General features: G+C 37.8%; 1 long non-coding RNA gene across 1 annotated transcript; it reads right to left on the bottom strand.

Moving 5' to 3' along the window:
• Nucleotides 1–647: 647 nt before the first annotated feature.
• LOC125616124 lies at nt 648–17,761 on the bottom strand. The gene is made up of 3 exons (XR_007346754.1): nt 9,821–17,761; nt 2,342–2,545; nt 648–1,273 (listed from the first exon to the last, which is right to left on the bottom strand). It is a non-coding gene; the product is annotated as an uncharacterized LOC125616124 (long non-coding RNA).
• Nucleotides 17,762–18,534: the final 773 nt, after the last annotated feature.

The raw sequence follows: 18,534 nt of genomic DNA, 5'->3' as shown, positions 1-18,534 counted from the left end.
AAGTTATAGAAAAGAGTATATACCTTATAATAATATGAACAGATAAAGTTTTGTAACTAATACATAGCATAATAATAATAATAATAATAAACTTGCCATTTAGACATTAATAAATTATACATCTGGCACTACTGACATCTTTTCCAAAAAAAGGGGGGGTTATTTGTGGGGGAAAATGGTATTCTATGCTTTCTTAATATCAAGAATAAATTATTTTCAGAAATAATATATATTTCTTTTTTTCTGACTGATATTTAATGAAAAAAAATGTCAATACTATTTTGTTAAAATGTTCTTAAGAGAAACCACCTGCTCTCCCTCAATTCCCTCCCTGACATCAGGGTAGGGCAGTGAGGAATACAAGTCCACAAGGTATCTGCTATGATTTGAATATCTCCCTTCCAAAATTCAGATGTTGTTAGTGTGATGGTAAAAAGAGCTGGGACCTTTCAGAGATGATAGGTCATGAGGTCTCCTCCCTTGTGAATGGGATTAGGTGTCTTATGAAGTAGTGTGTGTGTGTGTGTGTGTTTTTGAGAGAGAGAGAGAATTTTTTAATATTTATTTTTTAGTTTTTGGCGGACACAACATCTTTGTTTGTATGTGGTGCTGAGGATCGAACCCGGGCCACACGCATTCCAGGCAAGCGTGCTACCGCTTGAGCCACATCCCCAGCCCCATGAAGTAGTGTTAATTTGCTTGCCCTTCCACCTTCTGTTATGTGCGGATACAGCACACTTCCCTTTTGGAGGATGCAGCAATGTGGCACCATCTTGGAAGCTGAAAAACAGATCTTACCAGATAACCAACCAAATGTGTCAGAAACTTGACCTTGGACTTCCTAGCCTTCAGAACTGTGAGAAAATTAATTCCTGTTCTTTATAAATTACTCAATCCCAGTTCTTTTGTTATAGTAACAAAAAACTGGCAAAGGACTAAGATGGCGCCATCCCACCATGGTTGCCTTAATATGTGCTGGGACACAATAGTTTTTATCCATCATGCCTTTTTTATATTTTTAAAATTTTATTTAACCATCACTGCAAATATCAATGGAGTTAAAAGGTCAAATAGTGTTTGAGTTCTGAAATTGTTTTTATTTCCCTTGAAGTGACAGTCTTCTTTTGCTGGAATTCCCCTTTAGTAAATGTCTTGTGATCCCTGGATAAGATCTTGGGGACTCCAGCAGTTCATGGACCACAAGGCTAGAACCACTGCAGTAGGAAGTGAAGATCATCAGCTTTTGATACATTTTGAAGGATTTGTTGGTGTTCTAGACAGGGGTATGAGAATATAGAGGAATCAAAGATAATTCCATGGTTGACGGCCTGAACAAATGGTGAACGGCGTGAAGCTGCAGAAGGAACTGGGTAAGGGGACTTCAGGCACAGAAAATAACAAATTAGGTATTGAGCTGTCTCTGTGTCTCCCTGTCTCCCTCCCTCCCTTCTTTGCTTGCTTGCTTCCTTTTTTGGTTTGGTAAATTTAGAGTAGCAAAGGATTTAAGTATCTGAGGTATCTGATGGTTTACATAGACATTTCTGTAAGTGAACCTAAACTGGCCATTTTCACAGCTAATGTGACTTTCTTGGTCCTCTTTTTTACCAGGGCCAGGGGTGAGGGTGGGGCAGGTACTGGAGATTGAACTCTGGGGCACTCAACCACTGAGCCACATCCCCAGCCCTATTGTGTATTTTATTTAGAGATAGGATCGCAGCGAGTTGCTTAGCACTTCGCCATCGCTGAGGCTGGCATTGAACTTGGGATCCTCCTGCCTCAGCCTCCCCAGCCACTGGGATTACAGGCGTGTGCCACTGTGCCTGGCTTGATCCTCTTTTAAAAAGCTTTTATTTGTGAAATTCTTTGCTTAGGACTGTAGAACAATGATTCCTAATGTCAGTATTTGGGTCAAAGAGCCTTTTGAAAATCTAACATTAGATACCAACCCTTAGTGTACTCTAATGTAATTCTGTAGCCTCAGACTGCACAGGTTTAAGGGAATGGCTCCCCAAAGACTGTCTTTACTTCGGATGCCAGTCACAAGCTTGGGGGTCCACAGGCTACCTGCATTTCTGTCCACCTGGCTACCAATCTGGTTATTCCCACGACTCACTCAGGTTGGATAGTTCACTAGAACAATTCATAGAATTCAGGAAAACATTTTACTTACAATTACAGTTATGTTTTTAAATAGAAGATAAAATTGAGGATCAACTAAATGAAGATACATGAAGGTAGAGTTTCAGTTTCTGTTGTCCTCTCCCCAGGGAATCAGGATGCCTGACCCCAGCCTCCCAGCCCCCATCAATGTAACAATGTATACATCAGTCAGAAATCTCACCTGGTTCTTGGGGTCCATGGTGTTTATTGGGGTTTGATTACACAGGCTGATTGACTGAATCACCGGTTGTGTTTTTCAACACATTTTTCTCTCTTCTCTCCTCCCAGAGGTCAGGAGCTCAAAGGGTAGTGTTGGTCTTTCTGGTGGCTCACCCCCATCCTGGGTCATGTCATTAGCAGCAACACAAGTGTGTTACCAGGGAGTCTATAAATAACAAAGACACTCCTTTCACTTGAGAGATTCCAAGGGATTTAGAAGCTCCAGGCCCAGAAATCAGGATCAAAGACCAGACAAATTATTCAGCAGCAACCCTGGCAACTTTTGCTTAAAATGTCAAGTGAATGGATACCTAGCAAAGTCCAGGTTAAAATCCCCTGTTATAGAATCAAAGACTGGCCTTCTCATGTGTGAAATGGAGTCCTGTACCCTCTTCAGCCTAAAACTTACAAGCAAATGAACAGATTGCAAGCCTGAGATCCAAGGGCAGCATGTAGAGAGCCATAGGAATGCTTTAACTAATACAGTCAAGGATAATAACATAAAATTTAACAGTTTTTATGCTGTGATAGATAGGTGAATGAAAAGCATTAAATTGTAGGACAAAGCTGTTGGAGAGAGCAGAAGTTTTTAGGAATTCTGGTCTGCCTATATATTGAGGGCTGCAGAGGTTCTGCTCATGTAGCTTAGAGTTAGGTGCTTTAAGCAGGTTTCAGTGTGAAATTGAAAGAACTTCAACAATCCAGGTAAGCAGATCCCCAGCACAATAGGTGAGGCTTTCTTCACGCAAGGCACTCAGCAAATTTTTGTTGATTTATTGCAGCAGGGATATTTTTGGTAAATGAAATGAAAAACTATTCTTTCCAGTGGCCTGGTCATGTGCATTAGACAAAAGATTGCACTTGACTGGAGGAGACCTTCCTTTGAAGTAATTTGTTTATGAGGTTATAAGTAACTACTGTGTTCCTGAAGTTTATGGGTCTGTGGCCCAATTAAAAAACCAAACCAAACAAACAAAACTATGGGGTTAACTCAGTGGGCCTAGTCAAATTCTGGGCAAACTAATTACATTCCTTCTAACTTAAATTCCATTCATTTTCACAAACTCCTCTAAGGTAGGCATTCTTTGTACTTTATTACTTTTTTATTTGACATCTTGGAAAATAGATGCTACACATATAAGGGAGAAAATGGAAGTTATTTATGATGATCAGGTAATTGATGTAAAGTAGTTTTAATTTTGCTTTCATTACACAAATAAGGAGCTTATTTCTCTATTTTACTTTCTCAAGAAATGGACTTGTTCTGCCTGAAAGAACAAGATAATTTCTTTAAAAATGTAAGGAGAAAATTTCAGATATTATACTATTAAAGCAAGGATGTCAGTGTAACACAGGGTTCAATTCAAGAGGGTGAACTGTGCCATTGTGTCATGGGATAAGCACTTAGTTGGGTTTATGTTAAGCTGATGTTGGAAAGTTGCACGAGAGCTAGCTCAGCTCTCAGTATTTGCTGTATCAATCAGTATTTTAATCATTCTACAAAAGTAAGAGGAGTCCTTTGAAGAGAATCACAGGGTGCCTCCTGTATCTATCATCTTAGGAGAAATAAAGACATTCATGTTCTGAGATAAATGTGATTATTCGCTCATTCTGGTTTTCCAGAAAGACATTGGGTGAGTATGTTGTGGTGTGTGTGTGTGTCTGTGTATGTGGTGTGGTGCGTGGTATGTGTGGTGTGTGTATGTACAGTGTGTGTATTTGGTGTGTGCATGTAGGTGTGTGTCTGTGATGTCTGGGTATGGTGTGTGTGGTGTGTGGTTGTGTGTGGGGGGATGTGTAGTGTGTGTAATGTCTGTGGTACGGTGTATGTATGTGTGTGCTGTGTATGGTGTGTGTGGTGTTAGTGTGTGTGTGGTATAATTCTGTGTATGGGGTATGTGGTATGTGTAATGTGTGTATGAGGTGCGTGTGTGGGTATGTTTGTGGTATAGTGTGTGTGTTGTATGGTGTAATTCTGTGTGGTTCTGTATGTGGAGTATATGTGTGTGGTGTGTAGTAGTGTGGTGTGTGGGGGTGTGTGTGTCTGTGATGTGTGTAGTATGGTGTGTGAGGAGGAGCATGGGGTCTGGTGTGTGTGTAGGGATGTGTGGTGTGTGTGATTTCTGTGGTTAAGGTGTGTATATGTGTGTGTGTATGGTGTGTAGTGTATGTGTGGTATAATTCTGTGTGGTTGTGGGTATGGGGATGTGTGGTTGTGTGGTGTGTGTAGTATATGTGTGATGGCTGCGATATGTGTGTGTGGTGTGTGTGTGTGTGGTTGTGTGTGGTGTGTGGCGGGGGTATGTGTGATGTATATAGTATGGTGTTTGTATGGTTTTGTGTGTGGTGTGGCATGTGTGATGTCTGTGGTATGTTATGTGTATGTGTGTATATGGTGTAATTCTGTGTGGTTGTGTGGGAGGGTATGTGGTTTTGTGGTGTGTGTGGGGGGTGTGTAGTGTGTGTGTGATGGCTGTGATGTTTGTGTGGTGTGTGTATGTGATTGTAGTGTATGTGGGGTGTGGTATATGGTGTGTGTATGTGTGTGTGTGTATGTGTGTGGTTGTATATAGTGTATGTGGGGGTGTGGTATCTGGTTGTGTGTGTGTGTGTGGTGGAGGTGTGTATGATGTCTGTAGTATGGTATGTGTAAATGGTTTTGTGTGGTGTGTGGTGTGTGTGCGTATGAGTCCCTTTTATGATGGCACCTGCCACCCCTCTGACCTCACTCCCTTCCCATCTACTAGTGTCCCTGGCCTTTTAGCCAAAGATCCCTTATTCCTTTGATGCCGGGCTTGCAGTGGAGGATCGGGTTGCTGCAGAGTGTTTTTCAGCACTGCATTCTGCGTTAGTTTTTCAGAGGGCGTGGACATATGTGCATGTGATGCTTCCATCCTGATTCAGTTATTTGATCAGAACAATAAGTTACATGCCAGTGTGGGAGTAGACTCACATTTGTCCAACAAGAAATGCACTGTGAATATATATATTTTTTAATGAATAAGCATTTGTTTAGACTTTTTCCCCTGCTTGTTTACTGAACAAGGAAAGAAAAAATAAGTGGCCTTGCTGCCTTGGCCTCCTGTGTACCTGCAGACTTTAATGGGAGAGCAGTTGTGAGTTAGCACCTGTTAGCCATGGTGCAGCACAGCCTGCTGCTCTTGTAAAAAAGAATCAATTGAAAGGGAAATATTATTTTAGAAGAATTATTTTTCACTTCTCATGATCCCAATCAGTATGGTTCTGGGAAGGATAGTGATATGGCAGAATTATTTTTCAACTATTTGAGATATAAATTTAATAACTGTTTTAGTCATCTATTTTCTTAAGCAGAAAAGGAATGCTTACCTGAAAATAATTTATGAAGCCCCTCTTCACTTGTTGTTACTCATTATATTGCACCTACATTTTAAGCTTTCAAGGGCAAGGATAAGAATATATAAAAGTGTAAGATAAAAAAATATATTTATTCTCACAATTAGTTACCATTAGATACTTAATTAATTGATGAAATAAATGACTCTTGAAAACAGGTCTTTCAGATTAAATGAAGGAATGTTGAATGTTGAATGTGTAGTTATTAGAGAGAGAATATTTTTTTTGTGTGTGTTAACAGATTTTACTTGGTTCATTTAAATCACGTTGTCTCCTCTGAACACCCTTAAATTAGAGACTTGTTCTAGATTCAGGGCATGCAAGGAAATTTAGTTTCCAGATTTTTTTTTGAAACAGTGTTCTGAGGTTTACATTATTAAATTCAATAATAGCATCTTCTATGACTTTAATATTTTCAAAATTAACATGGAAATTATTATTTAAATCTTGCCTTTTCAAAATAGAATTTGAGGACCTGTATGTGCATGTGTAAGCAGCCTCTATAATGAGCCTTGTGACCTTCTACCTTTTAGTATCATGCCCTTGAGCAATTATTTCACTTTGAATGTGGACTGAACTTATTGAGTTCTTCTAATGAATACTGTACAGCATGATGGGATTTCACTGCTGAGATTAGTTTATACAAAGACTCTGGCTTATTTCTTGGGTGCATTTTCTAGCTCTCTCTTGTATCACTCACTCTGAAGGAAGCCTGTTGTCAATTATGTTGAAAGCCCATGTGAGTTTGGAAGTGTATTTCCTGAGGTCTGGGGATAACTGTGTGAATGAGCATGGACAAAAGTCCTTCCCTGTTGAATCTTAAGATGATAGCGTCTTTGCTCAACACTTGATTGAGTCAGAATCAACCACTTAAGCTATTCTCAGATTCCTGACCCTCAGAAACCATAAGATAATAAATATTTATTTTTTAGCTGCCATATTTGGAGTAATTCATTACATGGCAACAGATAACCCAATATTGTGCATATCAAGCCCAGATCAGTTAAACAAAGTTCATTAATCCATCCTTCATTTGGTGTATCTTCCCTAAGCATCGGTCATTGCATTGACAGCAGAATTATAAACTAAAATTATTTTTCTAATACACTGTATATATTGGATTCCTAATAAACCACTTATCAATGATACCACTTGTGATACATTAACATTTAAATTCTGGAATTCATGATGATTTACAAGTGGTATATTCTCAATATTCACCTCAAAATGACTTTCACTTTATTTGAGCCATCTGATTCAATGAATATTTCTTAAGCTATCCTGAGGATGCTTCAGGGAACAAAACAGAGACAAATTCTTGCTCCCTTGGAGTTTGTATTCCACCTGAAGGAGAAAGTAGAAAAACATGTGCTGTCTGTTGTTGCAATAATGTTGCAGAGCAAATCACTCCAAACCTAAGAGCTTAAAACAACCACTTCTGATTTGTCAATATCTAAGGGTTCACAAAGCTGGCTTGGTCCTTCTCACTTGGGAGCGTTCCTTAGTCTGAGTCTAAGCTGGGCTGAGCTTGTTTTAATGGCAAAGACAGTGGGGAGAAGCAAGAGAGAGTGGAAGTACACAATGCCTCTTGACACTTCACCTTGACACTGACTCACTGTTGCTTCTTGGGCAAACAAGACCCAAGGCCATCCTGGGTTCAAGGGTAGGGGAACAGATACCTCCTGTTGATGGGAGAAGCTTCAAATTAGTTTGCAAGAGGTGCAGATGCATGTAGGGCAACAATTAGAGTCATAAATGCAAATTAATCCAATACACAAAACTAGCAAAATACATAATGTCGAATATGTAGGAAAACAAGGCAGAGAATAGGGGGAGGAGTGGAGGTGGGTGACATTTGGGTACATTCCTAAAGAAGATAAGTCTGCAAACTGGGGTGTATAAGAGGCACAAATTTTGTAGGCAGAGCAAGTCAAAAGCTGTGTGGCTGACAGGTTTGAGTAAGAGCAAGACCAAGAGTGTGGGCTTGGAGTAGGCTGAATGAGAAGGTACTCATGGTAAAGCCTCGAAGGCCATTGGAAGAACATTGGAGAGTCTTGAGAAAAGGAATGCCTAAGGTGCTTGGGGCTGTTTGAAGAATAGGGTATGGGGTGGGGCGGGTACCCCAGTGATAGAGCACTTTTCCAGGACATGCAAGGCCCACGGTTCTAGGTTCTATCCCCAACATTGAAAAGGAGGGGGGGAGGGGCAGGGACACTAGGAGGTGAGTGAGTGGAAGACTTCTGTAATAACCCAAAGGACAGATAATGATGATGTGAGCAGAGTGGGGTCCATGGAGGTGGTGAGAAATAGTCACTGGTAATATTTTGATGGTAGAACTCATGACTCAGTCACTCAGTCATCCAGGTATTATATTTAGAAGTAAATGTAATATGTATAAAAATAAGCTAGTTAATTACTTTCAGAAAAGTCAATGTAGAGATCTACAATATCAAGTTCTGAAAACAATTTTTTTCTATTGTTTGATGCAGTAGCTAAATGTACTTCAATCCACATTAAACATTTTCATTTATCTCTCAAAGCGAACATGAAACACTGGATTCATTAATAAATCACCTTTACCTCATGTGGTAAATTTGAAGTAAACAATGTGTATCATGTTCAAACACAAAGCAAACATTTGCTTTTATGCATGTTATAAATAACAAAGGCTTAAAAAAATGTTATTTTTATCCTTAATATGATGATGATCTCTTAAAATTAATTATTTACAGCTTAGCTGAGATATAATGGGTGATAAATTGTGCAGATTTAAATTACACAATTTGATGTTTTGACATATATATATATATATATATATATATATATATATATATATAAAACCATAAACCATACGCACAATTAAGACAGTAATCATATCTATCTCCTCCAAGGTTTCTTTACATTCTTTTGCTATCATGAGTAGAATAATTGTGTGTGTGTGTGTGTGTGAGACATAAAAATGGAAAGACTTGAAGAAAACTGATTATCTTTTCCTGGGGAGGTAGGTTATAGGTCAGAGAAGACTTCACAGAGAAAGTTCTAAAGAATAACTAGATTTTTTTTCGGCACTGCTGGGGATTGGAAGAATGAACACTCGGAATTTTTAACAATGGAAAAAAAAAAGCAATGAATGGCATTAAGGTAAGATAGAAGAAAATTCGACAAGACCTATAGGCAAAAAATAGCATGTCACATTGCAAGAGATTAAGAAACGCACCTCTGCTACCTATTCACTGTGTATTTTTCAAGAAGCTACTTACTATTTCAGAGCCTCACTTCTTTTGGCTATAAAGCAGAAATGATTATATCTACCCTGTGGTACTATTAGGGGGATTAGATGAGATAAAGTATATGACCCTTGATCTCTTGTGTAATTGATGCCCAATAGATGGTCACTACCACAGATGTTATTACAACTATTTCTACTACTACCACAATTCCTCTTAGTATTTCTAGAATATAAAGCAGACAAAAGGAAGCAAAAGGAGTTCAAATTGGAAGAGTAGGTAAGATCCAGGACAACAATGCATTGGATACAATGCTAAAGAGATAATGCTCGAGACTGTGGCTTCTGAGAAATTAGTTCTTATGAAATTTTATCAGAGGATTAGTATGTTCTGAAATCAGGTATTCAGAGCCTTGTCCCTGACACTAGTATGTTGGGGATGACTGGAAGATGGTGGGGAAGGGTAAGTAATCCTTAAATATATTAGATGTCAGACAAGAGTCAGCTAACAATTTAGGACCTGCTAAAGAAAATGTGCAAGTTAGATAGTTACAAGTTGAGCAAGTAGCAGGCAAAACACATATGCTAGGCATGGTGGTGCACAACTGTAATCCCAGGAACTCGGGAGGCAGAGGCAGAAGGATCACAAGTTGGAGGCCAGCCTGGGCAATTAGCAAGTCCCTGTCACAGAATGAAAGTAGAGCAGTGGTAGAGCACCCCTGGGTTCAATCCCCAGTACTAAAACCAAATACCGCCCCCCCCCCAAGTCAACCAAACAAAAATAAAACCTAACAAATATATATACAAAGAGAAGTAGGTAGAATTTCAGTGTTGACTCACATTTAATGTGATTCTGACTTGCCCCAAGAACTCTTCTCAATGGAGTGGGATCAGTTATTCCTGTTAGATTTCTGCCTCTTCCACCAACTGTCCCCAGTTCAAAAAGATACCTTGTCCTCTGTTTTATTGAATGTTTGGCCACTTCTAATTGTAAAGTTACACTTAATCAGGGATGCTGGATTCACACTGAGAAATTGACTGGCTAATTACTCTCCTGGGAAAGTGGCCTTTAGATTAATCATTATAAATAATGGAAAACCAGATAGAACTTAGCTCTCATTTCCAAGCTGATCTTGAAACAAGGAACAGGAAGCAGTATTATTTTTATAGTTTTAGAGTCCCTCAATTTCTAGACACTGCAGCTGTGTCCTCATTGTATTTTATAGTCAGGAAAAACCCCTCCCCTCAGCAGTTCCTCTGATTTTAAATTTATAACTATGTCCAGGGTACTTCACCCGTAAGCCAAATAGAAATAAAAATAGAGGAGATAGACCCATCTGTTGGAATGATTTTTTAACTGCAGAAAACATTTTCCTTTCTTTAAAAGCAAAGCTGTAAAATCTGTATAAATTTCATTCCGTAAACCATGAAACTCTAATTTTTCCACTTCTCTAGTCATTTTGAGTAAATGATTTTTGCATATGTGAGATGTCAAAAATCAACAAAATGGTTCAAGGGAGTGTGAGAGATTGATTTTCAACTACATGAAAGGCTTCTAAGTGATAGCAAAAAGATTCTTCAGGTAAATTAGAACCAAAAAGAATCCTATGTTGCTTGGTACTCAAGGATCTGTTTCTTCAGTTAATGCTTTTTTTCTTTTCTTTTCTTTTTTCTGCTTTATAAGTGAGTTTCAACATTTGATCTCATTGTTTTTAATTAACTGTGAATTTTCTTTAATTTAAAAATTAACCTCCTTCCCTGAAACTTGTTAAAAGGTCAGTGTTAGCTTTGTATCACTGTGACCAAAATGCCTGACAAGGAAACAACTTAGAGGAGGAAACGTTTATCTTGGCTTTTGGTTCCAGAGGTCTAGTCCATGGTTGGCTAAGTACATTGCTCTGGGCCCGTGGTGAATCAGCACATCATGGCAGAAAGAGGTTGTTCTATTTATAGTGACAACCAAGCAAAGAGAAAGGGAGAGGGTATCTCAGGGAAGATGCACCCTTCCTGGGCATGCCCCCTGTGACCCACCTCCTCCAGCCACAACCCAACTGCTAGTTAATCCATTCATACTAGGATGGACTCATTAGGTTACAGCTCTCACAATCTAATCATTTCACCTCTGAGTATTCTTGCATTAACACAGGAACAGTTGGGTGACATCCCATATCCAAACCATAGCAAGGTCTCATTCAGAAATACTGTTAGGGCTCTATATTTATTTATTTTGCAGTTCTGGGGATAAGACCCAGGGTCTCACACAAGCAAGGCAAGGACTCTACCACTGAGCTACATCCCCAGCACTATAGGGTTATTTAAATGGCCCTTATAAAGCCTCATTATTTAAGGAAACATTTCCTTATCTTGAAGAGTAATTGTTTTGCTTGAATATTTTGACTGTGGTTCTATCAAATCCCCTCTTTATTCTGCCTGTGTAGAATAAACCTCAGAGGCAGGACTGCTTTTTATTATACAGGGAGTATGACCTCTGATTTCTCCTGTGACACATCCAAGGGTAAACCACACAGAGCGGTGCCACTAGCACAGCTGGAAGTCCTCTGATTGAAAGACACACACGTATATTTTGGGAAATGAGAGTTCTTACCACAAAGTACCACATAAAGGCAACCCTTCCACTTTCCCTAAGCCAATAAAGGTAAACACAATGAAACATAAGTGCTCTTCAGATAATGTCTTACACCACCACACAATCATTCCCCGTCAGCCTCAGGGATGAACAGGAAGGCTGAGAAACATGTTCCATGCCATCGTCACCCTATGTGCACACTTGTGCCATTAATGGAGGCAGATATGAAAGTGCCACTTTTTAATGCAACTGTCATCACCCCTTCCGAGCATTTTCGACCTCATGGTATGTCTTACAAAGCAAAAGGATCTGGCATAAAGACAGGAAGTTCAAGTCCACGGAGAGCCTAGTATAGCACTAGTCATCTATGGAGATGACTTTACTGCACTCAGAACCTTACACAGTAGCTTCCACTCCTTTTCCTGTTCTCTGGTTTCTTTGTTCTTTCACCTACTCATTCCTTCAATACATAGTGCCTTAACTGCTTGGAAGGCCAGCCTGAATCAGTGGAATTCAAAACCATCTGAGGAGGCTTGGTTTCTTCTCTTCCAAGAGAGCAAAAAAAGATGATTGAGTCGGAAATAGTTGAGTTGGCATCATGAATTGAACTTGAAAAACTTTACTAAACACTTGCTTTAAAAACAGAGAGAGCCCACTGTGGTTTTATAAAGATTTGATTATTTGTGCAGTTTGAATGCAAATTCAAATCCTTTCTTACTGGAACTCAGGAACTGACACTAGGATGGAATTTAATATGGCAAACATTGGGGAAAAGACCTGCCAAGCCCCAACTCAGCATTGATTCTTTCCAAAACTGCAGATAAGAGGAAATTTATCTTTAGCTCCTCCCAAGTGCTTATCTGTGTCCTTCCCTTCTTATATGATGAATTCTTCTAGGTTCTTATACTGACCTATGTAACAGGTTGACTTTTCTTAGGAAAGAGTTCAAGTCTGTTGATGTTAGTTATTTTTCGTTTGGTATGAATTGAGGACTATATATGAGCTTTTCTAGGACTGCTTCTATTTGAACTACAATTTAGAAACAAGACCATCTTTTTAAAAAATTCATTTTTTATTCTAATTTGTTTTATACGACAACAGAATGCATTACAATTCATATTACACATATAGAGCACAATTTTTCATATCTCTGTTTGTATACAAAGTATATTCACACCATTCATGTCTTCATATGTGTACTTAGGGTAATGATGTCCATCTCATTCCACCATCTTTTCAAGACCATTTTTTGTTTAAGAAAATTCAGGAATAAATGACTGTATAGGGAGATATTTTGGGGATATGGGGTCCATTCCCAACTATAGTAAATGATTTCTTTATGTAGGTGTGAGATCAGCTCATGGCATCCTTGAGAAGTTAACTGGTCTAATGGACTTAACTGCCTTTCTGTTTGAAGTAGAGTCAACCCTTGGAATCACACGACTATTTGTATCTCCTTTAAAGCAGTATTTGACGAGAGCTATTGAATGAAAAACATTTCTGAATTAGTACTGAATATACAATTTGTCATAGATCTAAAAATAGTGGCAGAGATGTGTTACCAGAATGACTTCAAGGAGGAAATGATTGATTGTAATTAGAAAACAAACCGCATACCAAGTGCTCAATCATCAGAAATCTCATAGAAAGGGAAACCTCTATTAGGACACAATTATCCATGGTACTTCCACACCTATTATTCCATTTACAGAATCCTTTGTCTTCTAAAGAATTACAGGAGGGATATGGAAAAAATATTTGCTGAAATGGGAGACAATGGGAAATGGTAGCACTTTAGCTAGTCCTGACTTCTCATCATGCTGCTGCACAATGTCAGTTTTCTGTAGCAGCAGTTCTGTCTTCATACCACTGAATAAAACTCTTTCCTGTGCTATTTTATATACTTAGAAACTTTGTGCCTTATCAATTTGTATCTTCAATGCCACACATAGACCCTAGGACTAAGGGGCCCCTAATTGTCCCTTGAAGGTTGAATAAATGCATAAATGTCAAGAAGAGTCTACCAAAATTTGTATGCATAGAAAAAAAAATTAATGTGAGGAAAAAGGGTGGGGAGACAGGAATTAATAAATATAAAAGAAATTTATATTAAAATTTTATGTATATCCATCATTATATAAAGTCTCTGAGTTGAAGAATCTCAAAATTCTCAAATAAATTAATATTCTGGTGAATTCTGGGTGGGGGAAAGGAGATAGTAATTAGATTTCCAGTAGTACATTATTCTCTATTTTTCTAAACACACAATTAATTAATTTCTTTAAAAAAAACAATCAACCACCAAGTATGCATTTTATGATTCCAATTTTTTCAGCACTGTACTGACAGTGTGGAATGTATTCTTAGAAATTAAAAAAAATCACTTGAATTCAGGGATGCCTACACTGTTTGGAAAAACAGGTACCATGCAAGTCAGGATTGGGGAAGAGAGTATATGATGGAGAAGGATGTGCTTTTGGATAGCCAGTGTTCAGTTACCAACAACTTTTCTAGAAAGTCAGGTATCTGGCAGTACTGTTGTGATTTGAGGCATTAAAAATCATCAGGGCAACAGAGCTGTGGAAATTGGAAGCTAAGCTGACTTTCATTGCCACTTCAGCTGTCAAATCTGAACTGTCCACTGTGATCTTATCTCCATTGTTACAGTATTGTGCATAGATTTTTATTTCAGGTTCAAAATAAGTGGTTGTCACTGAAGAAATAATTGAATTTATCACACTAAGACTGCATATATGCAAAAAAAGACTATGTGGCTCCAAGTCATAGATAATATGTCAAGGCACAATGTGAAAAATGATGCTAGATGTAATTTGTAAGTTAACTTCCATCTCACTGGTAGAATTTCTGAATATTCTTTAGCTTGTGTTCTTTATCCCGCCCCCTCTCTTTCTCTGTCTCTTGATATAAAACTTTTGTTTCTAAATTAAATGTAAATCACTTCATAGCTGATCCAACCTCCTAAAATTTGTTTTCAAGTAACTTTAAAAAAATCTTATTATATAGCTGTATACCATTTTCCTGAGATTTATATTCATTTCAGAGGTAGGAATACCAAAGTGATAAGTAAATAACAACTGGAACACTGTGCCAAATAATTGAATCAAGATGAATGGGACCCTGGATTTTTTTTTTTTTAAACAAATTGCTGATGGTTCCTGAAAAATAGATCTGTACCTTTGGCTACAAGATATCACTTTGATTGCAAAGCCCCAACTATAAAATTGGTGGTGTGAGCCCTGAAACTTTAGGTTCCTGTGACATGAAACTTGAAGAGGTCCTTGACAGCTTACAGAATGACAAACTCATGAGAGATTCTCGTTACATTCTACGCCAGCTGCTAGACTCAGCTTCTTCTACTTTTAAGAAAATTATCTTGCAAATGTTATTTTCAGGTCATTTTGCTGTAAATCATCTGTATATCAATCATACACTCAGCAGGTGTTTATTAACTACCCATTCTTCCTGCATTTTGGTTTGGTGTGGTGGGGAAAGTCAAAGAAGAACATGTCAGGCTCTCTGTTGCTTGCAACCTTGCCATCTTGAGTTAAGACCTACTTGATGACATAGTCAAAGAATGATTATTTTAAAACTGTGTAGCACTCTCTGTATACACTTGGAATTCAGGGGGAAATATAATAGTAATTGGTAAAGTTAGCACAGGCTTTAGGAGGTGCTGAAGTCTAAGAAGGGAAGAAAAGAGGCATTATATGTGGTGAGATCATCAGCAGGAGTCTGATTGGCAATGAGCAGAAGGCTCAGGGAACCAAAGTGAAGAATGTTCCAACTGGAGGAGAAGTTGCTCATTGAGAGCTGTGGGAAATAATTTTATTTGGTAAATTTGTATCTGACCATGGAGCCTTTGAATCCAAGCTGGATCTCAGGTTTGATGGGACATTAAAGATAGTAAGTAGAGAGGTAACATGTTGAAGTCAGAGTGGCAGATGGAGCAGTGGCTAGAAACCAAGGTACTGTGGGTCATAAATAACCAACACACCATGCTATGTACCAACTATGTCCTTTGATTTCACAATGATTTATTTATTATACCACCACCCTCATTATCTAAAACAGAACACTACAATTTCATATACCATCTGTGAGCTCCAAATGGTCATAATTAACAAACACAAATGTTCTAAAAAGGTGATGTGCTAAAAATAGTTTACCATGCTTGTCAGCAGGCTGTTTCTGTGAGCACCATGACATTCAATGAGAGACGGCTACATTTTGTTAGGCCTTCACATGATTATATTTTTTACACAGATTGCAAAACTATAAAAATGTGTATCTCTAATTAAACAACATGAGGTTTAATATTTTTAGTAATGGTCAATTAGGGGCCAAAAAGAACAAAACTATATCAAAACTAAGCTTTTGAGATATGCCTAATATAGTATCTGGAACATTAGTTAACATACTCCAAAATGCCTCTTGAATATAGGGAAAAAATATTAATTATTTGGGGATATTGGTGTCAAATGTAAAGGGCTTACCAAACATTCGCCTCCTTTTTTATTCTTTAAGGAGAGTCTCAAAAAAAAAAAAAAAATCCTAAGCATGGAGGTTACATAGTTTCTAGAAAAGCTAAATGACTCAGGAAAGTTAGGACTGAGAATTTGGAGTTTAATTTCAACCAGTGAAAATGGCTGTTTTATTATACATACTTATGGCTGTCCAAACTGTTACAGCTAACTAAAAAATCAATGAGCCAAAAAATGTATTGAATTTCATCAAATTGAAGGTGCCACGGATTGTAAGATGCACCATTATTTTATATACTACTAAGAAAGATAAAATGCTACAACTTAAGCCATGGCACAATGCTTCCATCTGAGATAAAATCTTTTATCTTAAGCATATTGAAGAGTCTTTTTAGAGGTATTGAACATAGACTTTAAAAAAATCATTTATCACTATACCCTTTAATAAGAAAAATACAAATTAAATGGATTGGTTAAAGTATTCTTACAACTTCCTATTCATGGTCTGACTCTTCAAAATCACGTTTAACTCAGATCCACCAATACCCATGTTTTTCTTTCCAATATCATTTTTTTTATGCCATCAAAAGCCTGGATGAAGCATTTCTTAAAGGATGTGCCACATTTCCTCTAAGATTTTCTTCCAGTATGCCACCATGGCCAAAATTGATCATCACATTCATTGCCATTGAACAAGCTAAATTAGGAAAATCCTTCTCTCCTTATGTATACTTAGGTAAAGTGAAAAGACTAATATGGAAAACTATTGAATACATAGAAAGAAATGCAAATACCAATGGGACATAAATTTGATTTTGGTAAAGCAAAAGTTTGTTTACTTTATTTGTTCTTATTGGAAAATACAGACAGACATTTTCAGATAGTGATCATGACTTCGATTCTTTCCTTAAATAATCACAAAATGATCTGTAAATGAAAACACTATAAACTTGCAGTTTGTTTAGTCCACCAGGAATAAGAAGCTTCTTACCCCATTATCAGGAAGCTTATTCTTGAATGGTTTAGACACATGTCAAAGAGTTAAAAACTAATACAGTTGATGGTTTCCTTAGTGCTTCTTGTCTTCATTGGTGGAATTTAGTCAGTCCTCCATCTCCACTGTTGTTAGGCATCTTTTTTTTGAGGAGAAGGGTAAATGCACATTAACATTTTTTGGAAAATATCTTATTCTTAATTTTTTTTGGTTTAAAATTAAACATAGAATCAATCCAGCCATTGACAATTTTGCATGTCATCACAGTGACAAGCAATTTCTATAAATCTTTCTTGATTTTATAACATTGATAGTGTAATTTCAAGGCAAGCCAAATAATGCTAGGATTGTATTAGGATTTCCTATTTGACTAAATCCAGTTTCATGTTTGTCTCAATTAAATCACTTGTGTGAGAAATTAAGTGGTTCCTGTTCCAATTTTTTGACAAAATGCTGTTTGATAGTTTTGCTTGATTCACCAGTCTGCCACATCAGCTTCTCATTGCTTTGATAGTCCCTTCATCCATTGTAGTGGATTTGGTAATTTGTCCTTTTTAATGTGTGTTGGTACAATTGTCAATTCTTTTCTCCATATCTCAGCAATGAAATTATATAGATTCATCTAGTTGTGGAAAACTTTCTTTTCTTTTGGTGCTGAGGATTGAATCAAGGACTTCATGCATGCTGCCACTGAGCTATACCCCTACCCTTCTTTATTTTTATTTTGAGACAGGGTCTTGCTACCTTGAACTTGTGATCATTCTGCCTTAGACTTCTGAGTAGCTGAAATTATAGATTCACACCACCACTCCCAGAAAATTTTTGTTTTACTTAGATCAAATTTATGTCCCACTGCAGTTTCCATTTCCTTCACTGTATATATTCGTGTTGGATCATAGTATGCAATCTTCCTGAAGACGTTTTAAAGGGCAATTCAACTCAATGCTTATAAACCAATGCACATCACTTAACTGAAGTAATGACAACATGAAGAGCTTTGACCAAATGTGTACAGGCACAGCTACATCATGGCTGGCCAACAGCAATTTTAAGGCATGATGAATATAAGACTTACCTTTGGACTGAAGATCCTTCTGAGGAAAACTAAAACTTGAACGGTATCCAAAATAAACAGATGGGTGAGTCAAGGATAAGGACTGCAGAATAAGAATGGGGATTGGTTTGACATTGGAAGTCAAGTAGAAAGAAGGGATGGTGATGTTCCTGGGGGCGGGGGAGCTTCAGATATCTTCATCCTGGCAGATGTCACCAGATTCAGTCTCAGTAACAGGGCAAATGGGTCAGTAGAGAGGTCCCAAGAACCCTGCCCTAGGAGCCCCTCTATTCTACCTAAACATCACATAGAAGTGAGCAGGATTCTTCTAATTTTGCATAAACAGGTACGGTAATAAAAACGGTGATCAATCTGGCCATAGTGGACAGATTCCTGCAGATAAAGTAGCCGGTTATT

This window comes from Marmota marmota, unplaced genomic scaffold (genome assembly GCF_001458135.2).
Source record: "Marmota marmota marmota unplaced genomic scaffold, marMar, whole genome shotgun sequence".
Taxonomy (NCBI): domain Eukaryota; kingdom Metazoa; phylum Chordata; class Mammalia; order Rodentia; family Sciuridae; genus Marmota; species Marmota marmota.
This window is presented reverse-complemented; position numbering and strand designations above follow the sequence as displayed.